General features: G+C 46.3%; 1 protein-coding gene across 1 annotated transcript in view; it reads right to left on the bottom strand.

The window, feature by feature from the left end:
- TBL1X (transducin beta like 1 X-linked) overlaps positions 1-17,755 on the bottom strand; it is a 254,388-nt gene extending 236,633 nt beyond the window's left edge. The window contains exon 1 of the mRNA XM_030806534.1: positions 17,298-17,755. The gene's annotated coding sequence lies outside the window, so the exon portion shown is untranslated. The remainder of the gene's footprint in view (positions 1-17,297) is intronic.
- Positions 17,756-21,260: the final 3,505 nt, after the last annotated feature.

The raw sequence follows: 21,260 nt of genomic DNA, 5'->3' as shown, positions 1-21,260 counted from the left end.
TTTCCATAGACACGGAAGAAAAACAGATTAGGCCGGGCGCGGTGGCTCACGCCTGTAATACCAGCACTTTGGGAGGCCGAGGTGGGCGGATCACCAGGTCAGGAGATCAAGACCATCCTGGCTAACAAGGTGAAACCCCATCTCTATTAAAAACACAAAAAATTAGCCGGGCGTGGTGGCGGGCGCCTGTAGTCCCAGCTACTCGGGAGGCTGAGGCAGGAGAATGGCGTGAACCCGGGAGGCGGAGCTTGCAGTGAGCCAAGACCACGCCACTGCACTCCAGCCTGGGCGACAGAGCGAGACTCCATCTCAAAAAACAAAACAAAACAAAAAAACAAAGATTAACATTGGGCACAATTTATCCAGACATTAGACTCAAAACATCTTTAGTTACAGAGGAGGAAGGTGGTGGCAATCTGACATGTTTTTCTCTCATAATAAGCTTCAGCTTATAGGACCCTCAAGAAAGAGGCAGTAGCAATTTCATTGAGGCCAAGTTAGAAATGAAAGAAAAATTTGAAAGCATTAGTTTGGGGACCTGTAGTCCAGAAAGAATTCAGGATTCAGTCCAAATGACAGAAAAGAATGAAAATTCAAAAATAGTGAACAAGACTAGATTCTAACAACAGGTGTTCTATAGTTTTTTTCTGAAACATAATTTCTCTCTCCAGTCCCTATTTTTACTAAAGACAAATCACATTAGGACTAATTTATGTGCAAAATAAGTTTTATTCTTACTATACCTGGCCCGAGTGTTTGCATAAAGTCAGCAAGAACAATTATTTGCCATATAGGCTCCTCTTTAAAATTGGCTTTGCTGCAGCTTTATTCCCTAAGAAAGCTCACATTAGACTTCAAAGCATTTAGCCCAGCCACGGATTTATCTGTGCCTGCAAATACTTGTATTAACTGGGTGAATTCCTCACCTCAAGGGCTCAAGATAACTTGGGGCTCCTGGACCTGTCAGAAAGTGACATTCTTTACTTAGGAACCTGTCCAGGGACTGTATAGACAAGGTATGAGGCCAGTTTACCCAAGGGGTTTTTATTGGCTCTGTAAGTCAACTTTGATTCCTTAAAGCAATCTGAAAGTATGCCATTCCAATCAAAGCTTTGGTAAAATAACCAGTGTCTCCAATTGTGTCCTGCTACAAAAGAAAACAGATTTGTATTTAACAAATAACTATAACATCATAAATTAAGTATACTTGCAAACAGTTTTCAAATTCTAGAGAAATCAGGTAGAGAGAGAAATGTGCTTCAGATTTTGTTCACAAGAGCATACTTTATCCAATTGTTAAAAGCTATAAATAGCTCAAAAGAAAAAAAGGTTTTCTGGACTCTGAAAAACAAAAGAATTAGCAATGTTTCAAATGAAAAGCCATAAAAAGATTATTTCTGTCTTCCATTACTTCAGTCCATGTAATTAACTCCTTTTCTGCTTGATATCCATGAACACATTAGCTCTTAATGGGAGCCTTGGAAGCTTTTTCCTCTATTTTAATGTCACAATCTCCAAAGTTATCAGAAAACTGTCAGAGTCCTATAGCTGATTATAAAACCACCTTGAAAATAACCAAAGTAAAACAACTGTGGATGACAAAAGTTTCAGAACAGCCACAGTTAAGGTCTGATCATCTGTGTGGCATACAATAATTTAACATAACAATCATAATTATTACTGATAACATATACCAAGACATATCAGAATTATAGGAAATCTTATACAATTCTGAAACACATACTAACAACACATTCACATAAATACAGTCCAAAGAAGGCAAACACTATTGCATTACCTGACAATGCTTACTGTTATAGTTTTAATATATCAAATAAGCCAAATATGTCTCTTTTGGACTTTAGAGTATTTAATACCTGGAAGGTTAACCAGATTAAAAAATGGGCGGGGGGGGGGTGGCTTAATTTAGATTTTGACTTTGGAAAGTTTTCTCAAATATCAAAGGTTTAAATACTTGATATTACAAAATAAAATCCCAAGTCACTAGAAGTCATTTATTAAGCCATAATAACTCAAGAATTTTTTAAAAGGCAAAAATCTTCACTCACTGATAGAGGGGAAACTCAACTTTCCAAACAGGACAAAATAAAGACAGTATGAGGCTCCTCTCTCTTCATTTTTCTCTCACTCATTCAAAAGTCAAACGAAAAATATTCAGCCTACAGAAAAACTAAATAATCCCCTTCAAATCTTAGCCAACTTGCTCATACCCACAGAACTTCCTTTACAAGATTAACCCTTTACAAACCTTTTTCAACTTGCTTAAAAACTTTCAGTTTTGTCCCATTACTCTTTTAAGACGATCCTTAAAATCCTCCGAACCAGGTAAAATTATATTCCCTTTTACAAAAACCATATTCCCATGCCTTCTTATAGCCTCCCACAAAACACATTCTACTTTCCTGCCAGGTGCAGTGGCTCACGCCTATAATCCCAGCACTTTGGGAGGCCGAGGCGGGTGGATCACCTGAGGTCAGGAGTTCGAGACCAGCCTGACCAACATGGAGAAACCCCGTCTCTACTAAAAACACAAAATTAGCTGGGGGTGGTGGCGCATGCCTGTAATCCCAGCTACGCGGGGGGAGACTGAAGCAGGAGAATCGCTTGAACCTGGGAGGCGGAGGTTGCAGTGAGCCGAGATCATGCCATTGCACTCCAGCCTGGGCAACAACAGTGAAACTCCATCTCAAAAAAAAAAAAAAAGCACACACACACACACACACACACACATTCTACTTTCCTTCTACACCTTGCATGTAAAACTGTTTCTCCAGTAGTCTCAATTATACGTGTTACAATCTTAACTTTCAGCAACTTTTATTTTTGGTGAAAAACCTGGTAAATAAGCAATTTTAACCATGTATAAAACTGCAGAACCCATGATTCTTCCCAGCCTAGCCAGGAGACCTGGCTAACGCCATGTGTCCCCAGACCTTACCTAGAATCTAATGGCTGTAAGACAGACAAGTCAAACAATTATTAAAAGTCACAGAAGCAGTTTATGACCTTAAAACATCCAGCAAAGAGTATCTGACCTGCCTAATTTAGACAAAATGTGTGAACTTTGAAGACATTTTTATTTTACTTTACAAATAATCTTTAAACTGTATTTTTGAAAGATCAGAGTCACGTAATGTAAAAGCCGTTGAAGTTTCCATTTTTCTGACAACGTTTAAGTGCTTATTTTTCTTTAAGCCAATTTTATTTTATTTTTATTTTATTTTATTTTATTTTTGAGACAGAGTCTCACTCAGTTGCCCAGACTGGAGTGCAGTGGCGCGATCTCAGCTCACTGCAACCTCCGCCTCCCAGGTTCAAGCGATTCTCTTGCCTCAGCCTCCTGAGTAGCTGGGATTACAGGCGCGTGCTACCACACCCGGCTAATTTTTGTGTTTTTAGTAGAAACGGGGTTTCACCATGTTGGTCAGGCTGGTCTCGAACTCCTGACCTCTCCTTGGCCTCCCAAAGTGCTGGGATTATAGGCATGAGCCACCACGCCTGGCCTACGCCAATTATTTAGAGCTGTTTTATATAAACACTACATAACAGAGATGAATACACAGAAAGACAGGAATGAAGAATTAAGACAGAAGTCCATTGACAGAAGCGTTTAGAGGGAGAACAGGGGCTTTAAAACAGTATCTGTATACATATCAGCTTTAATTAAGTCGATTTCTAACTACAGAGCTCTCAAAAGAAAAATCATTTTAAGATCTCTCTTTACCGGATTTCAGCCAGGACATTTCTGGCTTTTGAACCTTTTACTAAAGGGAACTTCCTATGTGAAATCAATAAGCCTTAACTAAGGGGATGGATTAACCATGAACGCAGGAGATATCTCCAAAGAGCTGGTAAGCAATTTTTAAAAGATCTAGACTCTCCCCAAAGGTAGTTCGGAGAAAAGAAAATTTTAAAAACCTGAAAAGATATCTCAAAAGGCCAATCTTAGGTTTTACAACAGTGATGTTATCTGCAGGAGTAATTGGGAATCTGCTTATCTGACTGTCGGGCAATGGTTCATGTCTGTGCCTTAGCCGGAATCAGGCTCCTCTCCTCCCCCATCCTGATGGCCTCCCATTAGTGTTACAGTTTCGGGCAAGTTTTGAGTTTGGGACAAGGCCTATTATCATTTAAACCACAGCCTAAAAGTCCTCCAAAGTTCACCTGGCCCAATGGCCCAGGAATATTAAGGGAAAGGCAAGATGGGGGATGGGTTAGCTTAACTTACTGTTATAATTTTCTCATCGATAAAATTTTTGCAAAGGCGGTTTCAAAACTACCTCGGATGGAGGACCATAGAGCAGAGGTAGATCCTGGGAAAACATCCAGCTTCCTTCCAAGCCCGAGGTTCACAGGCAGGTGCTTTCAAGATGAAAGACAGGGGAAGTATAAGGGGGTGTGTCCTGGGGTCCTGTGCTCAGCTCTCCAGGGACTTAGGCCACCTTTCTACAGGTAGCTCTTTTCCCACCTCCTTAACTATTTCCCACTGTTAACACGCAAACAATGAGCTCCTCCTCTATGCCAGATTCCCAGCTAATTACTTCCTACAGGGTTTCACATTTAGAGCCTGCAACAAGTCCATGGTTATCCTGATTTTACAGATGAGGAAACTGAGGCACAATGCCTGTTATACTACTATACTTACCGTCTTTCCCCTTTCCCCACCTTCCTCTCCTGGGGATGAAGGGGCGGAAGGCAAAGTCACTAAATCAGGTCTCACCATCCGGGAAGTTCAACCAAGCACAGTGATACTCATTCTTGGAAACACAACTCTAAAATATCCACAAAAGGGGAATCTATAGAGACAGGAAGGATATTCGTGGTGGCCCGTGGCTGGGAGGTGGGAGCAGAAATGGGTGAGAACCGAGTAGGAGCGATCTTATTGGGAATTGAAAATGTTCTAAAACTGCATCATGGTGATGTCTACACAACCCAGTAGGTTTACCAAAAATCACTGAATGATACACCTCAAAGAGGTGACTTTTATGGCATGTCATTTATACCTCAATAACAATGTTTAAGAAAACGGACTTAATTTTAAGTCGGACTCAAGAGTTCTAAGTTAAATGACATATCACTTCAAGCTGACATCTTGGCAAGCCAAGGGCAAACATTTATGGCAAAGCCAAATGGAACAAAGTAACACAGAGCTGGCAAAGGGGATGAGTGCCCAACCTGAATACACAACGTATCTAAGTCAACTGCAAGAGAGAGAGAAAGCCAAACACCAGCAACTGCCCAACCCAGTGGTGTGGACGAAAAGAATTTCCACTCCAATGAACATCTGGGCCACCAGAAACTCATACAGAAAAATATATTTGTTGTCCAAATATAGAACACTGAATGGAAAAGCAAACAAAACAGGAAATTAGAGAAGGTTGAACATTTACTCTTAGATAGCAAACTACGAATCCAGCCCAAACCTCTCTCACAGCAAACCCCATGCAGAAAAATGGAATTAATGATCCCTGGGCTTGGTCCTCTGTTGTGCCAGACACATATTATAAAGGAAATTCAAAAAGGACAACTTACTCTGTTTTTATTATGCTTAAAGATGAACTGGGAAATAATGAAAACATACAATATCTTGTTTCAACTAACTTTTCTAAAAACATGTCCAGGATATTTTAAAAATTACAAAACATAACTAGAAACTAACTACTGGGTGGATATGAGCAGTACTGACTGAGATAAAAATGAAATGTTTCCACGAGCTAATCTTATTCTATATTTAGTTTGAGTACACTAATATAATTAACTAAGGTTATATAATTTTGCTAACTTCAAATTTTCAATTATAAAGCTTCACATACAATTATCTGAACTAAAATTGATTTGATTTTTATTTTTGTGGAAAGGTGAAAATGGCTAATTTTAATAATCCTGTCTTCCTAATAAGAAGTTACTGCCTTCATTGATATAAATTATGTAGATGGTGCTTCAACAATGCTCTAAAGTTTGTTTTCATAATCTCTTTCAAGGTTGGTGTACTCACAGATTCCATGTCCCAGGGGCTTTTACCATTTGGCCTTCCCATTCCCCTACATACCTCTGTGCCTCAAACTCCCAGAAACTAAACCTAGACAGCTGCCCCTCGAAAGCACAGGAAGTGTGCACTTAGGAAATAAAGTCAATTCTGGTGCAGGCTTCAGAGGTCAGCCCACTTAGGGTCATTCTCTGAGATACACTTCTGAGATATTATATAGGGTGATTTGGATGGCAAATAAGCAAACGATTAATTAAGAGTGTTGTCACTCAACAACAAAGACAGGAGAGGATTCCAGTTCACAGCTGAAGCAATTCAGTGGTTTCTCACCGACCTGCTTCCAATATGCAGTCAAGACCAGTCTAAGGCTTAAAGCGTCTGGCTAAAAGCAAAATACATTGTGCCATCTCTTTCTCTTACAGGGGTTGGGCTGCGGAGTCAGAAAAGGTATATTCCCAAATATACTCTGCATCTGCTTTACAGTTCATTATAACTAAATTTCTTACTGGGGCCTAAATGCATTGGTCTCTGGAGAGGGGAGACAGGTGCATCAATCTAGATAGTAAAAAATTCTACTTCCTGTTTCTCCTCTCTTCACAGTGAGCGCCTTCTGAGTATTACTATAAAGAGAAGCAACAGGTTTTTTAAAAAGTGGACATAAATATTTCAGCTTATCAAAGGACAAATGGAGGTCTACATAGATTCTGATAAGCATTAATCATGGTCGGCATTATTTATCCTGTTGGTACACAGAATCTACAAGTACTGCTCCCGGCAGGCTTTTTAATGCACTGCACAAGTGTATGAGCATCATTTCATATAACAAAGTTATGTTGCGAATTCAATATTCACAAAGAAGAAAATAGATGCAAACACCAAAAATTACACACAAAAACTAAAGCTGACCTATCAATTCTCTCAAGTTAAACAAACTAAAAACTGGTCTGGAAACCCAGAACTACTTGAGGTTGGCATTTCATCTCATGAAAACCAAACCTTCAGCCATTCTAAGCAAATGAGCTCAGCCAGAAGACCTTAAATTTAGAGATGATTCCTATTTCTCACCTCCACAGCCCACAATGTGGTCTGAGTTGTGAATATAATTTTTATGTTGATTAACTCTGTAACACCAGTAGTGTAGCAGCAACTCAGAAAAAAAAAAAAAAAAAAACCACCTAAATGAGGCCAGGCGTGGTGGCTCAGGCCTGTAATTCCAGGACTTTGGGAGGCCGAGGCAGGCAGATCACTTCAGGTAAGCAGTTCGAAACCAGCCTGGCCAACATGGTGAAACCCCATCTCTACTAAAAATACAAAAATTAGCCGGGCGTGGTAGTGGTGGGCACCTGTAATCCCAGCTACTCGGGATGCTGAGGCAAGATAATTGCTTGAACCTGGGAGGCAGACGTTGCAGTGAGTCAAGCACTCCAGCCTGGGCGACAGAGCCAGACTCCATGGGCAGCGGGGGGACAACAACACTAATGAGAAATGCAAAAACCAAAACACTTAATAACCATGATAGATGAAATACAAAACAAAAACAGCAGGGCACAGTGGCTCATGCCTGTAATCCCACCACTTTGGGAGGCCAAGGTGGGCGGATCACCTGAGGTCAGGAGTTCGAGACCAGCCTGGCCAACATGGCAAAACCCTGGCTCTACTAAAAATACAAAAATTAGCCGGGTGTAGTGGCAGGGGCCTGTAATCCCAGGAACTTGGGAGGCTGAGGCAGGAGAATCGCTTGAACCCAGGAGGCGGAGGTTGCAGTGAGCTGAGATCACGCTACTATACTCTAGCCTGGGCGACACAGTCAGACTCTGCCTCAAAAAACAAACAAACCACCAGATTTAAAGATTTAAAGCACCCTGGGACTTTTATCACAACTCAATTCCGGTACAATCTCCTGTTGATGTCTTTGAAATTCTGAACCATTTCTGCAGCAAAACGCCTAATTCTCCAGAGCCCTGAGGGCATCCGTCAATGAAATCGGCTGATTTATAAACAGAATTCAGTGCTTATGAAAACAATGCAGTCATAAAATGCTTAAAAAGCATAGCATTGTTCCAAGGTTTCCTCCTGCACCTGCAAACAGGTACTGTCATCTAGTTGCAAAACATGCGCATTTTTTCAGCTTTAAAAACAGCACGCAAAATACAATAGATCCAGTATGTGCATGGTTCCCTGTTATTGCATATTCTTTCTTCCCTAAATCAAATCACTAATATCTGTACCTCTGGAGCGATGTCCAATCCTTAAGCTGGTGGATCTCAAAGTTACTTAACGCACATACATGTGCGTGCAAACACACACATACCTTAGTAGCTGAAGCCAGAGGAAAGGGGAGTACAACTGTGTCCTACCTGCATGCAGGGACGTTAGTATCACCCCCTCTTCTAGCCTTTGGGGACCTACATCATAAATGTTTTTTTTATCGTATATCCTTTTCAGTAAAAAAGTTTTCAGAAGGTGCTCCTAACTCATGTAATTTATTTATTAAATATATAAAATACTCAACATGCATTTCATGGACAAGAAATATATTTTTTACAAGTATTAGAGATTTTTTAATGGACATTTTCATAATTCCTTCCTGCATCTCAATAAATCTTGCTGTGCACCTGCCAGAGGGCATGAAACTCACTAAGACCCTTTTGGGAATTAAAATCTGAAACAAGTCATTTCTGTCCCCTGTCCCTCCCCCAAATTTAGAGACTACTAGCTTAAAGGAATTACACTCAGAGTCCCATAAAATTTAACAGAGCATCCCGTGACATGTAATATCCACAAGCATCTCTCCTTGTTCTCATCTGGTCTACAATAATTTCTGTCATGTACTGGACAGGGAAGATCATTCATTCTTATTTTCACAAACTTCTGAGCTGAGTGCATCTCAAAGGTTATGCTTTTTGAAGTATCCTAAGACAGATCCCTGGAAATGGCTGAAGCTGACATAGAACCACCGTGTCTTGAAAATGCAAGCTGAATCTGATATTTTCTTCATAATCAAATTGGGAATTACACCAAACCCCCTTCAAAGGTGGGGGACAAAACTGTCCCAAATGAGAACCATTAGTTGGCTGCAACATTCCAGAGCTCAATGTTGAAAATACTGTTCCAATAAGCAAGTATATTTTCTACCTTCATTTCTAAAGCTTCCCTTTCTCCTGAACCCACCGCGTATCATGCCCCGTATCTCAATCTCTCTGATCCCATCAGACAAGAACAAACCTAGACAAGAAAAGGAAACAGTACCCGACTTCCTCTGAACAGGTCCTCCAGACTCTCCTGCTATTGTCAGAAGTTGGCAATTGCTGTTTTCAAGTTTATAATTTTGAATTCTTGAGTTTTTATCAACATGGAGCTGGCATTACAGTTGTGTAGGATTCAAATGCTTGATAAGATTCTGTTGAAAAAAGAACTGAAGGCAAGGACACAAGTTTATTCTGTTCCCCAAATGAACCAAACGGCAGGGACAGCAATTTCCTATTCAGGGCTATCAGTTCCCTATGCTTTCGGGCAATACAATCTGAAACCGTGAAGCCACCTGGACTTTTATAGCAGCTGGGAGTTACCTTTGCATATTGGCACTACCGATTTTTACATGGCAGACTTTGGCGACAGCTCTCCACTCAACTTCATTTCTCATCTTCACATACATGACAAGGTAACAGGGACAACTGAAGGAGCACAAGCGTCCAAGCTGACACAGAATTACCCAATTACCCACAGTGCATCAGAAATTGAAATCACGACTCAGTCCTGCTGAATTTTCCTCCAGTTCTTAAAATGATTTTTTTTTTTTTTTGAGACGGAGTCTCGCTCTATCACTCAGGCTGGAATGCAGTGGCGCAATCTCGGCTCACTGCAAGCTCCACCTCCACGGTTCACGCCATTCTCCTGCCTCAGCCTCCCAAGGAGCTGGGACTACAGGCGCCCGCCACCATGCCTGGCTAATTTTTTGTATTTTTAGTAGAGACGGGGTTTCACCGTGTTAGCCAGAATGGTCTCGATCTCCTGACCTCGTGATCTGCCCCCCCTCAGCCTCCCAACGTGCTGGGGGGCGTGAGCCACCACGCCCGGCCTCTTAAAATTATTTTATATGGTCTTGCCATATTAAAGTATATGTTGGCCAGGAACAGTAGCTCACAACTGTAATCGCAGCACTTTGGGAGGCCGATGCAGGAAGATTGCTTGAGTCCGGGTGCTGGAGACCAGCCTGGGCAACACAGGAAGACCCTATCTCTAGAAAAAAATTGAAAATTTAAAAAAAAAAAAAAAAGAAAAAAAAAAAGCTGAACGTGCTGACTTGTGCCTGTTGGCCCAGCTACTTGGGAGGCTGAGGCAGAAGGATCACTCGAGCCCAGAAAGCCAAGGCTGTAGTGAGCTATGATCAGGGCAACAGAGCAAGACCCCATCTCTAAAAATAAATAAAGTATGTTATTATTGATTTAAGGAATAAAATGGCACCGTGTAAAATAAGCTTCTTTTTGTCCAAATTCCCATCAGGAAATTCAGACAAGCAAAAATGCTCGCAGTACTGAACAATACTGCACGTTCACACGGACTCTAAAGCCTAACAACAGGCAGGTCCCTAACTAGAATGAGTCAAGCTTCCCTAAAGGGGACACATGCCCTTCTCTTCTTGCTTCGACATGATGGTGCTGGGGATGCAGTTTCAACAGACCCGAAGGAAGGTTGCAGCGTCTTGGAGAGCTGGCCGGGAAGGTTACCGGGCAGGAGAGAGCCTCACCTCCACCCTACTCCCGTATTCTGGCCTGGGCAGGTGTTCCAGAAAGGAAAGAGCCCTGTGCAGGCTATCTGGGGTCATAATCGGTTCCAGGCTCAAGGGAAACAAGCAGAGAAAACTCTCATGTTTTCTTTAAAGCATTCCGGCTACATCCACCACGATAGGAAAAATGACAAGAATTCGAGGCAGACACCCAGGTCAAGAATAAACACTGTGAGTTTTGCCGTGAGCATTGTTTGTGCTTCTTTCACAGGGTCTCCTGGGGCTGGAGAACTGCCGCACTCCCAGGAATCACTCAGAGCCGCCCAGCAGCACAAAGCGCCTTCTGACTCGCTGTGGGTTTCTAAACTAAAATGCGCAACTAACTTATCGATGTTTACCAAAATATTGCTTATTTTAATCATGGGAAAACTGATACTCTAGGCACGGGACATAAACAACTGTCACTTTATCCCAATGTTTAGTTAACATAAAACCATCATCCTTAACCAGTCTGAAAAAAACATGGCCTCCCAGACCTTGAAGCAGGGTCCATCTTCCAAACCAAATCTTCACACCTGGGAGGGAGGAGAAGGCTTGAGGCCACTCATCCAGCCCTTTAACTCTACACGGTAGGACAAGCACAGGTTCTGTGACTTCACACAACCAGGCAGACCACCTCAGGCGGGACAAAAGTCACCAAAATGCAAGGACAAGGATTATATTAGAAAACATGCCACGTCATGAGATCCCAGAAAGCGATATTATGGCCCAAAGTAAAATACAGGTTAGCAGCTCCATAGAAGCACAGACGTGGGAATTCATTTTTTAATTTCTACAACAAAGGCAAAAACAACTTGATATTTTTAGCCTATTTTATATTTACGTGATTAACCCATTGGGAAAACGGCAAAGGTTCTTAATGAACATGTATCCTGTTTTTAAAGTAAAGCCATGACTATAACCTTCTGATACATTTTACATATGAAGTACCTTTTGGTAGGACTGTGCAATAAAGGTGAGGGTAACATCCTCTAAAAGAACATCAGAGGCCGGGCGTGGTTGCTCACACCTGTAATTCCAAAACTTTGGGAGGCCGAGGTGGGTGGATCATCTGAGGTCAGGAGTTCGAGACCAGCCTGACCAACATGGTGAAATGCCATCTCTACTAAAAATACAAAATTAGCTGGGCATGGTGGTGCATGCCTGTAATCCCAGCTACTCGGGAGGCTGAGGCAGGAGAATTGCTTGATCCCGGGAAGCAGAGGTTGCAGTGAGCAGAGATCATGCCACTGCACTCCAGCCTGGGAAACCAGAATGAAACTCTGTCTCAAAAAAACAAAAACAAAAACACGACATTAGAAAATGTCCCATCTGAAACAATGAGGCAGCAAGAACTAACTGGCATAGAACAAAGAGGAAATAGGCCGAGCGCGCTGGCTTACGCCTGTAATCCCAGCACTTTGGGAGGCTGAGCAGGTGGATCACCTGAGGTCAGGAGTTCGAGACCAGCTTGACCAACATGGTGAAACCCATCTCTACTAAAAATACAAAAAAATTAGCCAGGCGTGGTGGCACATGCCTCTAGTCCCAGCTTCTCCGGAGGCTGAGGAGGAGAATCGCTTGAACTTGCACTCCACCCTGGGCGACATAGTGAGACTCCGTCTCAAAATAAAGAAAAGAAAAAAGAGCAAATATAACTAAGAGTATAATTGGATTGTTTGTAACACAAAGAATAAGTGCTTGAGGGAATGGATACCCCCATTCTCCATGATGTGATTACACATTGCACGACTATATCAAAACATCTAATGCACCCCATAAATATATACACCTACGTATCCAGAAAAACTTAAAAAAAATTTTAAGAAGGAGCAAAGCTTTAGCAGCCTCAACAACACACCTGATTTTTTTCCACTGTGGTTTCTTACATTAAGGAGCAAAGCTGTTTTTCCCTTGCTTGTGATAACATCTACAGTGCAAAATGTGCTGTTCTAAGAAAAGCAGGTTGGCCAAAGCACACAAAGGCATGAAGTTCAAGTGTCATCAGAGAGGAGGCAAAGGTGGTACTGGAAGAGCGGATGGATTCACCTGAGGCATTCCACCACGTGTTACATTCAGATGGGGTCCCCAAGACTTCCAGAGCAGAGCAGCTGGGCAGGCGCCCCAGATTCGGGGCTGGGGGGGGGTGACTGTGGAGGAACTGTGGGAGATAGAGCCATGAACATCTCTGGGCTGAGGAGATTGTTCTCTCTCCTGATTATGATGGTGGTCACACCAATCTACGCATGTGTCAAGACTCATAATGCACCCAAAGAGACAAATTTACCGTATGGTAATTTAAATAATAAAACTATATAGATACAGCCCTAAAATGTAAGAGGGAAAAGAGAAGGAAAAAAAGAAAGCAAACTACTAGACACCATCGTGACTGATGGTGATACCTTTCCAGACCCAATTCCCAACTTCAGAAAACAGGAAACTATAAGCATGTTAGGCTAGCCGGGCGCGGTGGCTCATGCCCATAAGCCCGGCACTTTGGGAGGCCGAGGTGGGAGGATCACCTGAGGTCAGAAGTTCGAGCCCAACCTGGCCAACGTGGTGAAACCCACCTCTACTAAAAATACAAAAATCAGCCGGGTGTGGTGGGGCATGCCTGTAATCCCAGCTACTCAGGAGGCCGAGGCAGGAGAATCGCTTGAACCCGGGAGGCGAGTGAGCCGAGATCGCACCACTGCACTCCAGCCTGGGCTGTGAGAGACTTCGTCTCAGAAAAAACAAACAAACAAACAAAAAAGGCATGTTAGGCTCCAAGCATTATAATAATTCTATCTCCTTTGACTGAGTAAAGTGGCTCACACCTGTAATCTCAACACTTGGGGAGGTCAAGGGGGAAGGATCACTGGAGCCCAGGAGTTTGAGAGCAGCCTGGGCAACACAGTGAGAGCCTGTGTCTACTAAAAATAAAAATAAAAAAAGTGCCAGGTATGGTAGTGCGCATCTGGTACTCCCAGCTACTTAGGAGGCTGAGGCAGGAGAATTGCTTAAGCTCAGAAGGTTGAGGCTGCAGCGAGCTATAATAATTGCACTGTCTCAAAATAAACAAATAAAAACTAAACGAGAAATATAATAACTCTATTTCCTTTAATACAAGAAGCCTGGGAAATCTCTCTCTCCCTCTCCCCGACCCCTATATATGTAACTACATATACATATATAACTACATATATATATAACTACATATATATATATACCCCTACCCACCTCCTCTCTCAATGAGAAAATTAATGTTAGAGAAGTTCACTGATTTGCCCAAAGCTCCAGTCAGTGCACGGCAAGCTAGCCGCAAACCAGGTCTCCCTCATAGCTGCCCCCGGCGCCCAAGTTCAGCGGGAGCCCAGATTCCCCATGACCAGGCAGGGCTCGGGGCACCTCTGGGGCTCACTTGGACGTGGGGGCCAAGGTCCCGCAGCAGGACCACACTCTGGGAGCCCTTTTCCTCCTGACACTTGGAAGAGGGCCTCCACGAGGAAAATGCAGGTCCACACCCAGCTGGCTCAACCTGTTTGCTAATTTAACAGCTGCAGGAAGGGAAATGTCTCCAGGCATTGGCAAATGCCCCCTTCAAAGGTGGGGGACAAAACTGTCCCAAATGAGAACCATTAGTTGGCTGCAACATTCCAGAGCTCAACGTTGAAAATACTGTTCCAATAAGCAAGCATCTTTTCTACCTTCATTTCTAAAGCTTCCCTTTCTCCTGAACCCGCCGCCTATCATGCCCCATCTCAAATCTCTCTGATCCCATCGGACAAGAACAAACCTAGACAAAAAAAGGAAGCAGTACCCGACTTCCTCTGAAAACTCAACATATTCTCTCTTCCACCTTAACTTTAAATTTCTTCCAATTCCATTTGTAACGGTTTCCAATTCACTTCTGCAACCTTCAGGCATGCGGTGGATTCTCCGTAAATACTGGACGGCGATGGCTGTGTGGGAGGGGGCCAGCTTGGGAGGCGCAGCCATCTGAAGTCAGGCTCCCGCTGGCCAGGCAGGCAGCAGCCCGGCGGACTCCTTAGGCGGACTCCTTAACGGCTGTCTTTCTCCCCTGGAGATCTGAAACGCCTCTCCTCAGCCTAGGCTCTCTTTGCCCTTTAGAAACGTGAACTTTTTCAGCCCCTTCCCACATTCAGCTTTTCTTTTGGTTCTGGTGGGTTTCGTGTTTGCCAGTCTGGCCAGCATGGTCCATGTGGTCGAGCCCCACAGAAAGTGAGGGCGGGAGTGGAGGGGGCAAGCCCGGAGGGAAAAACTCAAGTCCCGTCTCCGGCTAACTAAAAATAGTTATGGGGGAAAAAAGTTTATCTTTCCAACTCAAAAAAAAAAAAAAAGTGTTTACAATATGCCTTTAGTGTTGCTTCCTGGGTGGAACTGATTTTTCAATGCATGTGGTGGTGAAAGATTAACAACTTCTCGGATGTAGCATATTAGGTTTTTTTTTGTTTTCCCTAAGGGAGGAAAAAAGGCAAATCCAAGGCATCAGGAAAGCAGAGCGAGGATGGTCCTGCCTCGCTGGGCAGAGAAGCTGTGCTGATCAGCTAAGCCAGGAGGCCCACAGGGCACTGCTGCGGGGCAGAGCACCGGAATCTGGACGCCCTGCAGAAAACTGGGAGGGGCCGGACCCAGGTTCTAGCGGAGGTGTGCTCCTATCCAGCAGGAGTAGATGGGAGAATCTGAATTCCTGACACTCGGGACCTGCTGGAGATGGCCTCCCTCTGCAGAGACCATTTTCCCGCCTCTGTTCGTCACCTTAAAAGGTGAAAAAAAATCTTCTAACTAAGATGATGTTGTACAGAACCAGTGGTACTGATATAATTGATGGGAAAACTCCAGAAATTGAAACATTCACTTCTAAGTATGTGTACAATAAAGTTATTATTTTTGCAAACTGTTTCCTCTTTAAAATCACTGGCAGAGAGAAGTTCTCCGGGCCCAGTAAAGGGGCAAAATGCCTGAGGGTGGGGGAGCGAGGGTGGCAGCACTACACCACAAATCTCCATATTTGCCCTACAGGTGTGTGTTCTACTAAGGGCTGGAATCGCCTTAAGGGCCCGTGATCCAGCGGTGAACAACTTTTGTTGTTTGCATTAGTTACCCAGCTTGGTGGCTTTCCACAAAAATCTGCAGCACCTTTGAGACATGACTACCCTTTAAAATAAACGCGTCATACTCAACGTTCTTCTGTATTTTATTTTTCCTAATTACATCTTTTCTAGGAAGGACTTGTAAACTTTTCATAAAATCGTCAAGTGCCACTTCCAACACCAAAGCCACTGCCTGGGACCTTAGCAGGAAGGTTGCCTTCCTTCCCCCTCGCCTTCCAGGTTAAACCAGGGACTGGGCGATGTTTCAGGAGAGGAAAACATCCAGAAGGCAGGTCAAACCACACATGACAATGCAAAGCACAAACAGCTGCAAATACAAGAGGGTAGGTTTTTGTTTCTTTTTAGGTTTTGCTCCAGAACATCACTGACTCGAAGATAAACGTCAGTCCCTACCTTTGTGGAACGTCCAACGCAGCTGGCTGGGGGAACACGAGGCCTTGCCTTGCAGGGAGCGAGCCCCGGCCCCGGTCTGACCGAACACAGGCGACACACGTTAAGTCCAGGCCCTATCCCAGCGCAGGCGGGCCTCCAGCGACCCACAGTTGTCACATATCCGGCCAGCGCCGACTCCCGAAGGCGCACTCCCCATACCCCACTCCGAGCACCGGTCTCATCGTTAAGGAAGGTCCCCCTGGATAGCAAGGCCGGGGCCCAGGATCTGCGAGACCCACCCCACCCTCCCCGCCAGAGCCCAGGAGTAGCAACAGGTCTGCGCTCTCCCCGGGCGGCGCTCTGCAGACCTTCGACGGGCCAAGGGTGCCCCCAGCCCAGCCGTGCGCTCAGGCCGGGGAGATGAGCGGAGGACTGGGGCTCCCGACTTCCTTGACAGTTTCTGCGCGTCAGAAACTGAGCAGACACGGGGCCCGCGCCACCTCGCCCGCCGTTCGCCCCACTCCGCGAGGCTGCGCTTCCACCCGGGTCCGGGAGGGCCGGCCCGCGTCCCGAGGATGAATGGGGCTCCTCTCCCCAACAGCGGGGAAATCCCGCCACCGCCCTCCACCCCGGTCCCCCGAGCCCGCGGTGGCGCAGGTTTGCCCAGCAAGCCCCAGGATCCGCAGACAAAGGGGCACCGGAGGAAAAGCCGAGCGCTTCCCTAAACTTACCGACCACTTCCCCCTCCCCAAAACAAAGGAGCCCCCAGCCGACCTCCGTCTGGCCCCGCAAGGCGCGCCGGCACTTTGGGGAGCGGCCACCTCGGGGTATTGTTCAGGCTCCTGGGAGCGCGCCGCACCCCAGTCCGAGCGCCGCGGGGACAGTTAGCGACCTGCGCCTCCAGGAGTTTCAGGGGCCGGTGGAGCGTCCGGGTGCCCCGAGCCGCCGGCCGGACCCTGGAGGGTCAGCGCGGGACCCGCCTCCCCGCAGAAGTTTGCGGACCCCGCGCCCGGCCCGCCGAGCCCTGCGCACTCACCTCGCCGCGAGCAGCGCAACTTGTGGCGGCGCCGCGCGCCCGGCCGCGCTCCGAACCTGCCTCTGGCCGGCAGCCTCCGAGCCCCGGCCGTGCGGCGGCCGAAGAGGGCCCGGCGCCCCGGAGCAGCCGCGCGCCGCCCCCGGGCCGCCCCCGCCCCGCCGCCGCCGAGTCCCGGAGAGAGCGCGGGCGCTGGAAAGTTTCGGTGGCGAATGGCGGCCGGAGGGCGCTGCGGCGGCGGCGGGGCGGGGGCGCTGGCGGCTCCTCGCTCCCGAGCGTGGAGTGGGGGCGCTGAGGCGGGCGCGGCGGCGGCGGCGGCGGCAGCGGCAGCAGCGGGAGAGGGCGGGACAGCGGGAGGGACTGGCACGGGCAGTGACCTCCACGGGGAGCTGCCGCGAGCGCGCGGACCCCAGCCAAGAAGACCGCCAGGGGTCCGCCCCCGCCGTCGGCCCCTCCCTCACGGCCGTGGGAGGGGACCCGGCGTCCCACCCGGCCCCGCCCCTGCACCCCGGGGGAGCCGCGTCCCGAACCAGCCCCTCCCCCACAAGGGTAGGGACTCCGGCCCTGCCCCTCCCCCGCGGCTCCTAGGGGGGGACCCGCGTCCCAACCCAGCCCCTGCCCCACGGTCGGGGGACCAGCGTCCCTACCAAGCCCGCCCCGCTCCCCCACGCCTAGGGTGGGTGAGGGGAACCCGGGCCTCTCCCTAGTTGCTCCGGTCCGGGTCCCTTCCCCGTGGCCTCCGTGAGACTGAGAGGACCCCAGGGCTACCCCCATCACATCCCAAACCCAGCCTTTCCACGACTGCCTCGAGGGGACGGGAACCTCGGCCACCCCCTCGGTTTCTAGGGGGCAGGGGAACCTCGGTCACTGCTAAAGTGTTACCCTCCCCCACCCCAAAAAGGAAGCCACCCGGCTGCCCCAACAGAACCCCCTGCCACCTGCCCGATGGTGAATCTCCCTCAAAATCGGCGTCTTAGAAGACACCCCAGTAGTCTTTACCCCACCTCAAAAAGTGGGGGCTCCGGCGGAGCCTCGACCTTCGCAAAACACCAGAAATGCTTAGGGACAAACTCAGACACACAGGCATAGGCGCCAGGAGCTCGGGTGTGGGGGCTGAGGAGGTTGGGGGGACCTGGGCACTCGGGCCTCATCACTCCCACCCCAACCCCCAGGCTTCAGCCCTCTGGCCCTTGCGAAGTGCTTTATGTTGCAATGGCTTACACGGCCTGGCCCCGGTGCACCTAAGTCCCCAGCGTTCCTTCCTCTCCTCCAGGTAGGCTACTCCCCACCACTCGCAGCCTTAATTCAGTTAAACAGATCTCCACTCCCCCTCCCCAGCACTTCTGGGGTCAGCCTCGTTGAATATTTTTCAAATATTCTTGCCCCTTCCTTTACTGTATAATGAGCTTCGTGCTAACAGCCCGGTGCACTCAACAATCTAAACGATAACCTCACTTGCTCTTCCTCGAACTCTAGACCATTTGTTGTTCTGGTTGTGGGGGGAGGGGGACCCAAGGTGAGGTTTTTGTGTTTTTTTTGTTTTTGTTTTTGTTTTTCTGAGACGGAGTCCCGCTCTGTCGCCCAAGCTGGAGTGCAGTGGCGCTCTGTCGGCTCACTGCAACCTCCACCACCCTGGTTCAAGCGATTCCCCTGCCTCAGCCTCCCGAGTAGCTGGGATTACAGGCGCACGCCACCACGCCCAGCTAATTTTTTTTGTATTTTTAGTAGAGACGGGGTTTCACCTTATCGGCCAGACTGGTCTGAACTCCTGACCTCAGGCAATCCGCCTGCCTCGGCCTCCCAAAGTGCTGGGATTACAGGCGTGAGCCACCGCGCCCGGCCGGAGGTGAGTTTTTAAGAGGCCGGTCCTCCACCAAAAAGGCGGACCTCAAAATTACCCTGCAAAATATTGCTGTAAAACGTCAATGATGCAAAACGACTGTTGCTACACCATCATTAGAGGACATCAATAAAAAAATACACAAATACACACTTACACAGTCTCCATAATTGTGAATCAGCAGAATAGATTGTGTCTTATTATGTATCAGTTGCCATTCAAGGCCCCCCAGAAGGACTTGGTGTGGCCTTCCCTTGAGCCTGCCCTTCGTTGCTCCTGGGCTCCCTGGGCTTGTGCAGACTGATGCTGAGGTATTACATGCAATAGAAAAACGAAGGGTGCAATAGAAAACCCGAGCGAGCTCATGATGCAACCCTGCCCTGGCTACACGTGCTTCCCTTCCCCCACCGCCTGCTGGTGGGAGCGCTGCGTTTTTTCCGCCTGTAGGGTCACATTGTGGTTGATTGATTCTCCTTTCGCCTTGCTCAGTCATTCAGATTTGGAAAGTAAATAACAAGTTGACATCATTACAGCTCTGGGCTTTACGCGGACGCTGCCCTCGGCTACCGCACACTCTGGAGTAGCTGCGCAGCCAACCGGCCTCCTAGCTTGCCAGACCTGCTTGTGGTTAGCAGTTGGAAATTCCAAGCTAAACTTGGTTAAAAGGCCTCTTTGTGTGTTTTGATTACTTGGCAGATGCCAATCTTTTAAAGTATGGGAAAGTGGTGGAAATCCTCACTCTCAAACTGGAGCCCAGTGTGGCCAGGATTTACAGCTGTGCTCCTGTAATTGACAATGCAAAAGAGCTCAGAATTCATCTTGAATGTTTGATAATATCCCCATAATCCCACCAGCCTTATTACCCGTAAAGAGTCAGTATCTTTTATCATAGACTCACAGGACCCCAAAGGACACTGTAAGACCTAAGACAGGAAGAGAGACCGCCTACATTAATCATGAAATCACTAAAATTCCTCTTTTTGAAATACTAGATGGGCTGCAGGTGGGTGATAATTAGACTGTGTTATTTAATCTGTTTCAACGATTTTTCAAATGTGCAGTCCTATAAGGTGGGAGAAAACAAGGAAATAAAGTAGAGCCGGAAGGAGCTAGTGTATTCTGAGAAAGCTAAAGGGTAACAGGGCGAGGGGTCCACAATGATTTACACAGAAACCCACTGCACTAGCCATGTGCGTGTGTATGCGCGTGTGTGTGTTGCAAACACTTATTTTCAGTTATTGACTGGAGGGAGAGGAAAACAAGAATCCGCTTGCAACAAATACTACCAGCATTCCCCATAAAACAGTTCCCGAAATTTTAATTAAAAGGCAGTAGGAATTCGCACAAATATGCTTAACTAATCTTTCACAAAAGAGCAAAGGCAAGTCATCCTTTTTAACAAGTGGTGCTGGAACAACTGGACACCCATATGCCAAAAAAAAAAAAACTAGGCTTTGTATCTTTCACAAAAATTAACTTAAAATAGAACATACCCCCAAACGTAAAAGGCAAAACTGTAAAAACTCTTAGAAGATAACATAGAAAATCTAGATGACCTTGGGTTTGGCAATGACTGTGTAGCTAGAACACCAAAAGCATGATGCATAAAAGAAAAAAAAAATGGTAAGTTGCGCATCACTAAAATTTGAAAGGTCTACAAAAGACACTGTTAAGAGAATGAGAAGACAAGTCACAGAATGGGAGAAAATATTTGCAAATTCCATATCTGATTAAGGATTGTATTTGAAATATGCAGGCCAGCATAGTAGCTCACACCTGTAATGCTCTGCTTGACGCCAAGAGTTGGAGGCGGCTGTGAGCTATGATCTCACCACTGCACTCCAGCCTGGGTGACAGAGAAGACCTTGTTTCTAATTTTTTTAAGTGTGTGTGTGTGTGTGTGTGCGTGTACATATATATATGTACACATGTGTATGTGTATATGTATGTATATATATATAATTCTTAAAACTCCACGATGAGAAAATAAACAACTGAATCAAAGAGCAAACGATCAGAAAAAAAACTCATCAAAGAGATATACAGATGGCAAATAAGCATATGAAAAGATGCTGAACATCATATATCATTAGGGAATTGCAAATTAAAGTAACAATGAGATACTA

This window comes from Nomascus leucogenys, chromosome X (genome assembly GCF_006542625.1).
Source record: "Nomascus leucogenys isolate Asia chromosome X, Asia_NLE_v1, whole genome shotgun sequence".
NCBI lineage: Eukaryota > Metazoa > Chordata > Mammalia > Primates > Hylobatidae > Nomascus > Nomascus leucogenys.
Note: the sequence above shows the minus strand (reverse complement) of the source record. Positions and strands in the feature narration are given on the sequence as shown.